This window comes from Hyaena hyaena, unplaced genomic scaffold (assembly GCF_003009895.1).
Source record: "Hyaena hyaena isolate Hyena2069 unplaced genomic scaffold, ASM300989v1 scaffold_449, whole genome shotgun sequence".
Lineage (NCBI taxonomy): Eukaryota > Metazoa > Chordata > Mammalia > Carnivora > Hyaenidae > Hyaena > Hyaena hyaena.
Genome location: NW_024081076.1, coordinates 612556 through 627821, shown reverse-complemented (window position 1 = coordinate 627821; position 15266 = coordinate 612556).

The following is a 15266-nucleotide window of genomic DNA, read 5'->3' as shown; positions in this document are numbered from 1 at the left end:
AGAGTAAATTTACTCCTTTATATTGCAGGTGCCAGTGTACAACGTCAATGACCACATTACAAACTTGCCATGTGAGAGCTATTGAGCTATAATATCCATCACTAAGTATGGTAGAAAATGATTTGACCTTTCCTTGAATAGTAGTTACTGGATCAAATTATTTTTCTTCTTGAAAATAATTACAGATCTGAGATGCCCACTTAAGTTACTGCCTTCTGAATGCACATCAGTGCTTCATGTTCCTATCGCCGTTATTGTGAATCATAAGGAGTCGTACGTGAAATATGCAAAAGCAGCGTGTGGTAATGGGATGACAGAAGGTTTTAGATTTAGATGATTTGAATTTACTCCTGACTCCTTTTCTGTCTTACAGATAGTATCTGTCAAACTACTTCCCCTATACACTGTATGTTAACTATACTGAATTAAAATAAAATTTTAAAAAATTAGTTCCCTATGTCTTAGTACAGATGTGAAGTTTAAATGAAATAATATATTGTTTAAATACTGTTGTCTAGCTTTAGTTACAACATGTAAAGAGCTTGAAAGTCATCACTCCAAGTCTTTACAGCAAGAAAAAGTTGGATACACTGAAAATCAGTGACTTTTCTTATACCCATCGGACAACTGAGGCTGCTGGACAAAAGTTTCATTTCAAAATCTGGAGAGACAGGCACATCCAGAGAGACACGGCTGAGATTTTCTTACCCAAAACAGAACCCACTGAGGCCATAAGTGGATAGGAACACTGAAATATGAATTTTTATGAATTGTAGACTAATCTGTGAGTGAGAATTTTCTGGTGGCTGCAGACAGGGAAGCCACCACACATTCACAGACTTTACCTCCATCAACCCCATTAGGTTCCAGGGTGATGATCTGAGAAAACAAGATATATCCCCAAGTAGCTCTGTCAGAGGGAAAACAAGAGTAATTATTGTAAATATATCCAGAGTTTTTTCCATAGCAAAGACCTATTGTCTAGCAGAAAGGATTTTGCCAGAGCCTCTTATATTGGCTAAGAAAAGGTAATTCCTTTCACGCTGATTCCTTCCAGACTTCCTGGTTCACCTTATAGAGGGAAAAATACATTTTTAACAAGGGCGAGGGCTTCATAGAAGGAGTTTGGCAGTACTGCAGCCAGGGAAGGGAGTAGGAAGAAGAAGGAAAAAGGCTATATTGCTGAAGGAACCTTTGTGAAGTCACAGTACCAAAATAGAGACCCATCAAAAGATTGATTTAATTGCAGGACTGTAAGAAAGTTCCTTCTACCCCATACTTTAGCACCATGCCACGAAGTCTCCAGTAAAGCAACAGTGGATTTTAGCTGAAAAGATGCATGGCATGGAATATCTCTTGAGAAGGAATACTTATGGAAACTGAAAGTCAGGAGGGAAGACAAATGAGCAAATGATGAATGAATACAAGAGGACTTTGAAACCATTGGCACCTATGGCTGCAGAATACATTAAACACAGCCTAACACCTAGGCAGATTAACTAAATCCTCACATTGAAAATCTGTTTACCTCAATTCCTATTACCCAGTACAGTATGTTTGGCTTTTCACACAAAATTGCAAGATATATCAAGTGGAAAGAAAAAGAAGAGGAAGGAAAAGAAGAAGTGGGGAGGGGAAGGAGGGAGGGAGGGAAGAAGAGGAAGAGAAAGAAGAGGAGGAAGAGGAAGAAGAAAAAGACAAAGTAATCATTAGAACCAAAGTTACATATGATCCAGATGTTGGAATTATTACACAAGAATTTTAGAGAATTATGATTTATCTGGTAAAAGCATTAATTAAAAAAAAGCAAGTAATATGTAAGAATAGGTGAGTAACGTAAGCAGAGAGGTGACAACCCAAAGAATCACTAGGTAATGCTAGAAATAAAAAGCACTATAACAAAAATGAAGAATGTCTTTGATGGGCTCTTCAGTAGACTGGACACAGCCTAGGAAAGAATCATTCAGCTTGAAAATAGGTCAAAAGACATTTCCCAGATTGGAATGTAAAGATAAAAAATAAAAAGAAAAGCAGAACAGAGCATCTAAGAAATGTGGACATTACCAAACGGCATAGCACACACGTAACTGGAATTACCAGAAGGAGAAGACAGAGAAACTGAGCAGGAGAAATATTTGAAGTAATAATGGATGAGAACTTTAGAAAGTAATTACAGAAACAACTTACAGATCTAGGAAGTTTATAGAATACCAAGCAAAGGGAGCATACAAGGGAGATTTACAACAATGAAAGTATTTTGAATGATTCTATAATCATGAGTGCTTTATATTATACACTTAACCAAAACCCATAGAACTGTACAACAGATGAACCCCAATGTAAACCATGGATGCTATTAATAATAATATATCAATATTGTTTCATTAACTGTGACCAATGACCCATAGTAAAATAAAATGTAAATAATAGGGGAACCTGGATTTAGGGCATATGGTAACTCTGTGTACTATATTCGTAACTATTCTATAAATCTAAAACTATTTTAAATTTTAATATGAATTTTTAAAACACCAGGCTTCCAAATTAGTAGGTTTTTAGGAAGTACTAATTCCTCTTTACCACCTAGACTATGTCAAATAGCCTAAATTCAATTCAATACACTTGCTGTTATATGGGATGATCATGGAAGGAAATTCCCTAGTAAATTATATTTAAAATGTAAGTAAGTATAAGTCTATGGTAAAGAGAGATAAAATATTAAAAGTTTAATAGTGTGCAGTTAGGTGCATCTCTCTTGAACATAATTTAATTTTTTGATGATTCAGATAACACTTGGGAATCTTTGAAAGCCCTAAGTCATCATTATGAACATCAGTTATTTCTGTGACAAGCAGAATTTCACTAATAAAGACCTCTTATGGGAATGCCAATTTTAATTTGTTTAGGAATATGGATTCATCAAGAGCATTCCAGCTTTTTGAAATTATACACATAAAAATCAATCAGCATAAAAATAAAGGTCACCACCAGAATACTCTAGTTTGGGAAGCTTACTGTGTTAAGCATTTCCCTATATTAGTTGCCTGAACTAAAAAAGCCAAGCAAAGGATTTAAGAACTAGAGACAGAAATAAATGGGAAAGCCATTCTTGTCATCTTGGATAAACAGGGACACATGGCTTGCAGATTTTTTCCTGAGTCTATGTGGAAACATGCCAAGTCATGAGGATGTTCTTTACAAAATAACATAGTAGGATTCCTTTGAATGGGCAGAGTGAGAAGTTTCTTTGAACTCTGGTTTCCCTAGGATATCTTGCTACTTTGTGTGATAACCTAACAAGTATTATCCCTGCCATAAATATAAGAACTCATACACTTTTCCAAAGAGGATTTTCTGTCTTTTTCTTTCTGAATGCTACAAGAGCACAAAAAAAAAAAAAAAAAAAAGAATTTGGAGGTGGGACACAAAATCAACTGGATAAGCATGAGGAATTAGGCCCATGTGTGAGCTAAGAGGATTACATCTGCTGCCATCTTTGAGACCTCCAAAATCCAGAGGAGTTTCCTTTGTTGATTTAGAAGCAAGATTTCAGCTGAGAGGAACACTGTTACAGAATTCTGCAAGTCTGAGTGTGGGTAGATACTAATTCAAAAAAGGGGGATCTAGTAATATTTGTGATGTGCTGACTTAACAGAACTGTTGTCAATTATAAAGAACCTTATTTCAGTTTACCAAAGTCAGTGCATTTGACCAAAAAAACTGATCTTATAGCCTTTATAAATGATGCTAGCCTTCTCTGGCCTGGACCAAAGATATCAGGGATTCAAGTTAATGGAAGCTGCTTATATCATATCCCCAACACAAATATTTTGAGTCCTTTAAGATGCCCCCTTAAGTGTGAAAGAATAATAGGAGGTATCCAGGGATGGAGTCTCTTCTAAAAAGTCCAGCAATAGAAGGGTGGTTATATTTCTTTCAATAACAAATAAATAAACAAAACTAAAGATCATCTTCTCCTTCAGCAAAGCAGAAAATCTGTAATGGTTAATGTTCCTTTTTGCTCTCAATCATGCTCATCCTTATCCTGAGCTATCAGGAGGAAGAAAATAACTTGCAGACATTTTGATAAGAAATCATTTCACCATAAAACGTATTTGGACACACAATTAAAAAAATAAAGTCTCTGTAGCTCAAAGGCAGATAAGCTACTAGCCATAAAACCAATGCTCTATGAACCCAGAGACACAAAAAATAATTATACCATAGTCACTGAGCCAATATCTAAAACTATTTATAGATCTTTCTTTGACTCCCTTGTGATTTCAGATAGGGTCTGTATCTTCATCCAACTTAATGTTGCAAAAGCTAGTTAAATCAACATAGCAAGACCTATTCTTACTGTTCTAGTTAAGGGTTTGGCACTGTTTGTATTTTAAGCCTATTTGAATTAGCAATAAAAAGCCTTGCCATACTTGTACAATCAGTTTTTGCTTCTCTGTTTCCAGTTTTCTTGGATCACGACTATATATTTGGCAGCCACTTTTTTCTGAATACTAGAAAGAGTATACTAGAAATAGAACACTGGAATAGTATTCCTGAATACTACTAAATCAGACACTTTACCTTGTTTTAATTTGTTTTAGGGCTTCTTCACTATGCAATATCTATGCTAAGTGAGTGAATATGGTTTAATGAAGAGGTCAAAGAATTTGAAATATGAGAGATTTGGGATTAAATTCTAGCACTGTCACTTCTTAGCTATAAGACTTTGGGGAAGGATCTAACTAAAGTTTCCTCATCTATAAAATGGTGATAATATCCATATTTTCTTAAGGTGAATATGAGGATGTTCTGAGTTCATACGTGTATCATGTTAGTACAATGCTTCACATAACATATGTACTCAGCATATGGCAGTCATTAATCCACTGTTGGCTGGAACAATATTCAAAATATTTAAAATCAGTATGAAAGGACATCCAATCAGTAAGAATGCCAACTTTAACAACAGAGACGGTCTGCTAGGTTGTATTAACTGAATATCAGCTCCAAGTAATAGGAAGCAGAAGGGAAAAATTGGAAAAAGCAGTTGGAAGAAATGATTTTTTTAAATGTTTACTTATTTTTCAGAGAGAGAGAGAGAAAGAGAGAGAGAGAGAGAATGAATGTGAGCAGGGGAGGGGCAGAGAGAGAGGGAGACACAGCATCTGAAGCAGGCTCCAGGCTCTGAGCTGTCAGCACAAGAGCCCAACACGGGGGCTCCAACTCCTAACTTGTGAGATCATGACTTGAGCCAAAGTCAGATGCTTTACCAACTGAGCCACCCAGGTGCCCCTGAGAGAAATTTAATGAACTCCTCATTTTATGTCTAGGAGAGCACTTATGAGTGCTTCTGCACCCTTTACCAGGAGCCAAAGTGCAGAAACCTGCTGCCAAGGGAGCAGCCTCTTTCCCAAGGTTGCTCAGCTGCAGAACTTGGTTTTGTTTGTTTGTTTATTTACTTACTTACTTATTTATAGAGAATGGGCAGGGAAGGGGCAGGAAGAGAGGAGAGAGAATCCCAAGCAGGCTCCGGCTCCTGGCTCTGTGCAGAGCTCAACTCAGAGCTCCATCTCACAACAATGAGACCATGACCTGATCTGAAATCAGGAGTCGGACACTTAAATGACTGAGCCACCCTGGCACCTCGAGAACTTGATTTTAAAACTTTGTCTATCAGACTCCAAAACCCTTGCCCTTTCCGCCACACTGAAGTTGTTGACTATATCTCTCCTCAAGTTCCAGACTCGAAAATGGTACCTTCAGTTTCCCGGTCCAGTGGATTTCAAAGCTGCATTCCTTGAAATATTCCGTTTCTGTGGGAATGATTAAAATTCTCCTAGAAAAGGTAATGGAAGCTGAGAGGGCAGATCACGCATCTCCTGGCTTCAACTAGAACCTTCAACTCTTTCTTATATTTCATCTTACATAAAAAGGTTTTATTGCTTAAAAAAAGGAATGTTGAAAAATCACTGCTCTATTCCAAACTCTAATCTTTGTTCCTGCTTGTATCTCAGTGGAGCCTCATCTTAGGCCCTTGTCCATACATGTGGGGTTTTCAGCTCTCTCTGACCTGCATCTCTGGTCACTACATGGCTGATTCTTATGCTGGAGTTTGTACTTCACTTTTAAGTTTGGAAAACTCACCTCAGCTTTACTACCCAAACTCTGAGTCTCATTTGCCCCCATGTTGTGTGTTATTCTAAGCAAATACACTCTAACTCTGGTGTTCTTCTCAGGACTTCATGTGATATAGGGTCTATTTTCTCAATTTTCAGAGCGTCTATCTTGATTGTTAGTTACTCCACTCTCTGGCCAAGACCCTGGCCTTGCATTTAGTTTATCTTGACTTACTGATATCAAAGGCCAGCACATATTTTCTAATTTCAAGAGACATCTGGAGGACAACATGTCTAATACTTTAAAAGTGGCTCCTTTAGGCCAAGGCACTATCTGCTGAAATTAAAGTTTTCAAATTCATGAGTTTTCTCCCCCCACCCAGTTCTACTTATTATCAGTTCTTTGATTCTATTGGGCCTCATTTTGGGCCCTTCCTATGACTGAGACTGTAATGACCGTTCCAGTGAAATCTTTCAACATCATCCATGCTGACTGCAGTCTGATGAGAGGGGAGGGCATTGACAATCTGTTTGTTGTGGCAGCTGGGACTGTTGAGGTGCTAATGTGGGCATTTGAGAAGCCACAGACATGTTGGTAGTCATACAGCCAGTATGTGCCACAGAGACCACCCAGCCCATGGCCAACTCCCGCTCCAACTGCCACACCATCAGGTTCTATTAAGTTCAGGAAAATCTATGATTATAGGATAAACCAGTACTGGTAAATCTGTAGCCACAGAGATGGGGTGGGAGCTGCTCCAGTCACTGAGGGAAGCCGTGGGTCCACAGCAGTGACCTGGGGCCTCTCTTAGCTGTGTGCCAACCTATCCATTGATCCCAATACATGGGGTGTATAGCATGTGATATTTACAGCAGCAGCTTAGCTAAAACACTTTCTACTTTCTGTGTGATAGTTTGGATAGTTTCTTTTGACGTGTGTTCCATATTCACTTACCTTTTGTTTTGCAGCATCTAATCTGCTAAAAAGCTCCTTTGGTGGATTTTTAAAAATTTTATTCTATTTTTCAGTTCTGGAAATTGCATTTGTTTCTTTTCTATAGTTTCTATTTCTCAGTTGAGATTTTTCCCATTTCTTTTCTCACTGGGAGTTTGTGTAAATATTTAAGATATATAATAGATTCTCTCAGGTCTTCTTGCTAATTCCAACCACTGTGCTATTGCTGCACGTTCCTCTTGATTGTTCTCCTGGTATGGGTCACATTTTCCTGTTTCTTAGCATGTCTGCTAAATTTTAACTTTGTAATGGACATAATGAGTACTACAATGTTGAAAGAGGGGTGTTTTTCTTTTCACCTTAGGGAATATTGAGTTTTGCTCTGGGAACTTGTTAATATACTGGAGAATTAGCTTTATACCATTGAGGTCTGGTTTGACTCTTTGAGGACTGATCCAGAAGAGCCCTTATTCAAATACTAGTATAGCATTACTTCTTAGGAGTAGCCTTTCTAGGGTATCAACAACATGTGTGGTGTCTCAAATTAGGTCTTTCTACCCTCTTCACTCTGGCTGATTCCAGTACTGTGTCACCTCCACAGGCTGTGTTCAGTTCGTAGCCTCCCAGGGGCTGTTCTCTGCCGTACCATGCAGTTTCACTTTATCAATACCCAGCTTAATATTTGGCCAAAACCTCAAAGTCACTGCCATGCAAGTTTATAGATCTTATTTTATGCACAAAAATTCTCTTCTATGTTACCTAATCTTGCAAAATCTGGATATAATCTTGCAAAATCTGGATATATTTGTTTATACAGTTTAATGAGACTATTGTGCTCTCTGTCTCCGTTCCACTGCCCTCTTCAGCGTTTTGGAAGTAGATCTAACTTTGTGTGTTTTCCTTCTCCCAAGCATCCCTGTGCTGTTGTCCAATACTGTATTTTTTATTTTCTTAATGATTTTGAAAATATTTATTTAATTATTTATTTTTGAGAAAGAGAGAGCAGGGGAGGAGAGACAGAAAATCTTGCACTGTTAGCACAAAGCCCAATGTGGGGCTCAAACATGGGGCTCAAACTCATGAATCACAAGATTGTGACCTGAGCAGAAACAAAGAGTTGAACATTTTAACCAACTGACCCGCCCAGGTGCTCCCGTGGTCCAATACTTTAAAATGTGACTTTATATATTTTTTCCATTTTTTTTTGAGTTGTTTCCGATGGAAGAATATCTACTTAGAGACTTTCCTTTTGCATCTCCCATTCATCTAACTAATTGTTTTAGAGAACTTTAGTGGATTTTCTCTGACCTTCTTGGTTATAATTTCTTATGGGTTGGACAGGGATCTACATCTTATTGAAAATTTTAAATAACTCATTTTGCACTTAAAATTTTAGTAATCTAATAAATTCAGGTCCGCAAAAGTGAGATCTTGTTTGGGATCCAGAAAATCGAGATGGTGATAAATGGCTAAGGATGCTATTTTCCACAAATATTGTAAGAACATGTTTCTGGAAAGTATACACATTAAAAGCCCTCCATCTTTCTGGACAATGATGAAACAGGATTTCTGTGATCTACGTTGAACTCAATCAAGAAGAAAATTTTTAAAAAGAACTTGATAAAGTCTGTTTTGTTTTGTTTTGTTTTGTTTTGTTACTTCAGATGTATAAAAACAGTGGCTAAGTTTCAACAGACAGATACTGACTTGGATATTTGTTTGTGTTGTTATTGTTGTTACCCCGGGATCCTCAGGAGTTTACGACTTCTAGGTCCCATATTATTGCCCCCATCAACTTTATTGCAATTATTTGTTTTTTAAGTCACCTCTGTGGACTGTGAAATGCCCAATAAACATTACTTGAGCAGAACCAAGCATTGATGGCCTAAAGGATTTCAGTGCAGTTTAGGAACCTCTAGCTCTAAAACCATTGCCAAGGTACTGACCAGAAAATCTTGCTTACCAAGTCTTCAACTAAAGTGTTCTAAGAATATAGAGGTGTCAATAAAATGTTATGCTTTTAAACAAGATATTCCTCTCTCATGTACTCCATAAAGTACTTATACAGGACTAATGTAATTGTTAAGAAAACGCAACACTTCCTCTGAATAGTCTGTTTGTAATGCATATTCTGCAAAAGTCACCTCGGCTTTTGAAAGTAATGTGTGTAATTTAAGCAATCAGCAGGACAGACGCTTCCTGAAAGTGGAGAAGGGTATTGCCTATTGCAATTCTAATAGCTGCAGAAACTCACTATAGAATATGATTATTCTAATCATTGTGAATCTTGTTCTACTCTATTTAAACCAGGAGTAGTGCTTGATATAACTGTGACTCACAGAATGAAATAAATACTTGATGCAGCCTTTCAAGATTAATTCAGAGAAGATGGAGTCATCAGGCAGCTGGATAATGCCTTCCTTCCTTCTTTTCTTCCCCCCTTTGTCCTTCTTCCTTCTCTTTTCTATAATATAGAGCCTTGGGCATTCATATAACTTTCCTATTCAGTTTACTTATTTGCCAGCTAGACAAAGTAAAAGATACTGGGTGGTTTCATTTTTTATTCTGCTGATTATTGGTCCATGAAATGAAGTTCAAAGTTCAAAGCAGTTTATGAATCCATTGAATGCTGAGGCTAACCCCATCTCAATGGCAAGTCGTGAAGAAATGAATAAAAATACCTGTGGTGTAGGAGGTCATACAAACTTTACATTTATTACTATCTTATTACTTTATATTTGGGTATCAGTCAGGATTCTATCAGACAAACAGAATTAATAAGAGTATGTATTAAAAGATATATTGCAAGATGCTGATTTAAGGGACTGTGGAGAGTGTCAAGGCAAGTCTGAAATCTTTAAGGCAGGCTTTCAGGAAGGGCAGGCAAGAACTCTGGGGTTAGCTATTCATGATGGAATTTCTTCTTACTGAGGGAAACTTCTATTTCTGCTTACGAGGCAAGACCTTTCCATTGATTGAATCAAGACTACCCAGGTTATATAGAATAATCTCTCTTACTTAAAGTTAACTGGTTATGGACCTTAATCATGTCTACAAAGTTCTGCTACTGCAACAGCTTGATTGAGTAACTGGGGACTGTTGCCTCGTCAAGTGGTCGCATAAAAGTCATCATTACCATTTGTGTTACAATAGTCTTTATTTTTCACACTAGTTTAATGGTTATATAATTTCTTAGCAAAATAAAAAGTTAAAAATTATAACTGGTTCTACAAAATAATTTTATGAAATCTCTATGGGTCCAAAAAGCCAAAAGTCTAGCAGCCACTGCTGAAGCAAAAGATTCCTCCTTGCATTCATTTGCATTCCACAGATGGGAAGATACTGAACCCCAAAGAGATATTTTATTAATAAGTCAAGGGTAATGAATATTCATTATTTTTAGGGAGTTTAATCTCCTAGTATATTGGCTTACCTTTGTTACCTTTTAGGTTAAATTAGATTGTATTGGTTTTCTATTGCTGCATGATGAATTATGACAGTGAATAATGAATATCCATAATGAATTATTCTTTCACAGTTTTCTGTGGGTCAAGAGTCAGGGCACAGAACCTCTGCTCAGGGTCTCACTAGGCTCAAATCATGGTGTTGTCTGGGGCTGTGGTATTCCCTATAGGAAATTGGGTATTCCCTTATAAATTCATTGGTTGTTGGCAGAATTTAGTTCATGGTAGTTGTAGAACTGAGGTTTTTGGCTCCTAGCCCTGCCAATGATTTCCTGAAATCTTTATTTCTCTACAACATGGAATATTGTTTCTTAAAGGCTGGCAGGAGAGTATCTTTGATGGTTTCTTACCATTCAGACTTCTATCTCTGACCTCTGAACCATCCTTTAATGGACGCACCTAATTACGATAGTCTCACCCATTATGTACTCTTTTGATTAATTTACTGTTAATAAATTAGGGGCCTTAAATGCATCTACAAAATCACTACACCTTTGCCACATAACACAACCTAATCAGGGGAGTGATATCCGCTTATATTCACAGGTCCTGCCTACGTTCAAGCGTAGGGAGTCAAAGTGGCAGACATCTTGAGAGTCATTTTAGAATTCAGGGTACCACAGGGTCAAGTACTTTTTCAACACCATCTTATTATTTATCTTAACTAGGGGCAAGGTGAAAGTAAGAAGAGAAAATTCCCTACATTTGGGAAAGTACTAAACTGAATAAAGTAGGTTAAACTTGGGCTTATAAAACCAGTAATCACCAAGCATTATATTGTAATAGATTTTGTTCAAATAAATCAATGTGTAATGGAACCTAGATAGGACTAAACTGGCAAAAGTACAGAGTACAGAGATAATCATAAGAAAATGGGGTATAGATAATAGACTGACATTTTTGGATCATCTCAGGCTATGAAATTGGGCAGATAGATTGGCTAAAGGGTAAGGTCTCTTCTCATTTGGCTGTCATTCAAATACACAATCTTTCATCATAAAAATTGTTTATAATGAGGCTGGATGTGGTGAAGGTAGAGCAAGAGTAAATTAGAATATGGGTAAGCTGTTCTTGTCTCAAAGTTCAAAGATTATCAGTCTCTGGCTATTTCATATCTTCTTTGGCTTTCATTCTTCTCCCCAGCAGTGGAATTATTATGAAGCTAAAAAAGTCAAACATCAGGGTCTCCTACTTGCCCTTTCCAAGCCCCTACAGGCCTTTGTGATATGCCCATAGGGGTATAAATTTTCATAAAAAATTTTAAAATACAACATTTCAATCCAATAGGTTAAGACTGTTGTCTCTTTTCACTGTGACTCTCCCTCTCTTATACTGGATGGGATGGGAGGATCTATGAGCATGTTTAGAAACAGCAAAGTGGAAGTTGAATTGAGGATTCATTTATTTGGGACTTGGTGTGATGTATGTACTTGACTTACAGTCGTCCAGCATAGTTATTTCATGTCATCCCAGAGAAACAATAGCTTCCAGGTGCATTCTTACCACCCAGCCTGCTAGCTCACCCAGGAGTATGACATAAAGACTTTGATAACAAACTGTCTAATGAGGGTCAACCGCTAAAAGAATATTTAAGATCTGTCACCTTATGTAGAGAAGACTTGATATGCTTTGAATTATGTCAGCTCATGTATGAAAGATACTTGACCAACAATTCCCCAATCTGACAAAAATTTGCAAACACTTACACAACACAACTGAAACAAATCACAAAGCTGAAAGAAACATTTTTAAACTACTAGTAATTTTTTTCTGCTCAATCATGCTTAAGAAAAGGCCAAACTTTCTTTAGCAATATTCTACTTACTTCTGTCTGTAAAAAATGATATTATAAAATGACTGTTATTTTTGAGCACCTGGGTGACTCAGTCAGTTAAGTGTCCAACTCCTGATTTCAGCTCAGATCATGATCTTATGGTTTGTGAGTTCGAGCCTCACATTGGGCTCTGGACTGACAGTGCAGAGCCTGCTTGGGATTCTCTCTCTCCATTTCTCTCTACCCCTCTTTCTCCCATGCATATGCATACTCTCTCTCTCCCTCTCAAAAATAAATAAATAAAATTTAAAAAAAATAAAACCACTGTTATCTCAGAGGTAATCAGTGAGTATACAAGCAATTAATAAATGAACAACCTTATTTATCAGGTAATATATATAATCTCACATTTTATATGAGACAATAAAATATTGCTAAATAAAAATATTGTTATATGTTTCTGTGATCTTTTTCATATTTGTCATATTTTTACAAAGTTAATTTATTTCTTTTTTCTTTTTCTAAATAAGTATTTTCTTTCATATTTAATTTTGTCTTTATAGTTTTATATTCTTTTACTTAGGCAAGGACTCTAAATCTTATAAGCTTTAGATCTCTCTAAATCTGAACTTACCCCAAAATGTTCCACTTTGTTATCCCAAAGAACACATTTTATAGAAGGTCATAATAACTCTCTAATAATGCTGTGCTATTTTCTGACTATATATTTTGTATTGGCTTGGAGTGTTTGCTTTCTTTTGTTTTCCTATAAATACCAAGCTGCTGTCTAAATTTTTCTATGGCTTACTTTCCTTAAATCTCAATTCCCTTATTTGTAAAATTGGCATCCAGTTGCTTACACCACATAGCAAGCACCAAATAAATGTAACTTTCCTTGTTTTTTCACAATTACTATTGTTATTATTATTCTGATAAGTGGTAGAAGTTCAAATAAAGGTTTTCACTTATAGTTGAAGGAGGTTAACCAAGTAAACATTCAAAAAATAAATTAGCAAATGAAGGTAGAATTGGAATAATTTCCTGAATGAGTCAGACTTCTAGATAAAAGAAAGTCTTCAAGATAACTTGACTCTAATCAGGGATTACGGTTAGTCCCCGTCTGCTTTCATTTTTTTTTATTTTTATATTTTTAAATAATTTTATTTATTTCTAGGAGAGAGAGAGAGAGACAGCGTGAGAAGGGGAGGGTCAGAGAGAGAGGGAGACACAGACTCTGAAATAGGCTCCAGGCTCTGAGCTGTCAGTCAGCACAGAGCCCAACGAGGGGCTGAACCCACGAACCGCGAGATCATGATCCAAGCGAAAGTCGGACGCTTCACCGACTAAGCCACCCAGGTGCCCCTATCCCCGTCTGCTTTTAGGCAGTGCTAGCCGTACACTGGGTATAAGCATGTTGAGCTGACCTCGTTAATACTGTTAAAATACTTGGCCTGTTCTCACAAATGCAGAAATTGGTGCAGTGAACAGTCTACTGGATGTGCAGTAGGATGCATAAAGGTGGTGACTGAAGAGTGGGATACTCAGGGGGTTTGGTCCAAACTTCAAAAGAAGTATGGGCTTAGAAATGTTATCTGTGTCTTCAGAGGTAAAAGAGGCTGAAAACAACTATAAAATGCGCCAGAAAGGAAAATCATTTGGAATTTAAGTCTATGGCTCACAACATACTTATAACTAACATTTACGTGGCAGTTTGTACTTTCTAAGTTGTTTTCACAAACATGATACTATGTTACTCAGTCAGAAACAAAATAAGGATGATACAGAGAATATGCGTTGTATCTGGTGATTTTTTTAACATCTCACAGATGGAGCTCATGCCTTCTTTCACTAACTGAGGGTGTGCAGTGACTGCGCACACATGGCCTCATAATGAAAAATGAAGAAAAGTGAAAAGGAGAAAGGAGAAGATCAAGGAAAGAGTAAATTCTAGTGAGTGTCAACTAGAAAATTGGCATTGCAGCACATCCTATCTGCTTCGGAGTGACTCTTTATGGCCATTCTTTCTCTGTGAAGGTTTGGGCTGGGCTTGGCGGAAACACCTACTGTGGGAGTTAATGCCAGGGTTAGACAGGTTGCACCACTAAGCTGAAAGAATGAAAGCTTTTAGAAGAGGTAATCCAAATAGTGTGACTTGGAATAAAGCAAAATAGCTATGGAGAAATGTTAAGATCAAAGGTTATAGCCAGGAAAATGGTGAAAAATAGAGAGGGCAAGACAAGACAGAAATGAGACTTTAAATGTTCTGATTGTATCACAAAAGTCACTAACAGGTTGGAATCACACGTAACAAAAAGTGAAGGAACAAGGTCAGAAATAAGGCTTTTAAGGTTTGTGTTTGCACTGGCCTTTTATAGTGGGTCCAGGTGAAGCATATGGCATATGTTAAAGTGGCTTGAAGAGATATAGTTCATGCAGTAACTAAATATTTCTCTAGACCAATAGTTTCCTAAGTTTTGTTGGTAGTGAACCCCTTTCTTCAAATGACTCCTATGCAGAAAGTCCATATACAGATGGATGAAAGGAGAATTGATCTTTCTTAAGTGGCAACAAAATTCAGGGTTGTGCTACTGGCCATCCAGCTGGGCCCACAATGCTTTGGGATGCCCTGGGTACCTTCCCTGAATACTAGGGCTTGCCTGATTTAAAAATCACACTTCTAGATTTTCTAAGACTTATCTTTAGACCAAGTCAGATAACTAGAACGCTATATATCTGGGCTTTATTAAACTGATTTCTAGTACATCACTGATGAGTGATTTAATATGCTTTGAGTTTTTATTAAGGATCAGCTTAAGAAGCAACTATGATAAGCATTTATCTTCAACAGAACTGCTGTTGAAAACATTGTCCACTTTCTTGCTTTCTCAGAAAGATTTTATGGGATATTTCTCTTGGAATTTAAGACTCCGGGTCTGGCCAGGCCTGATTTTTCC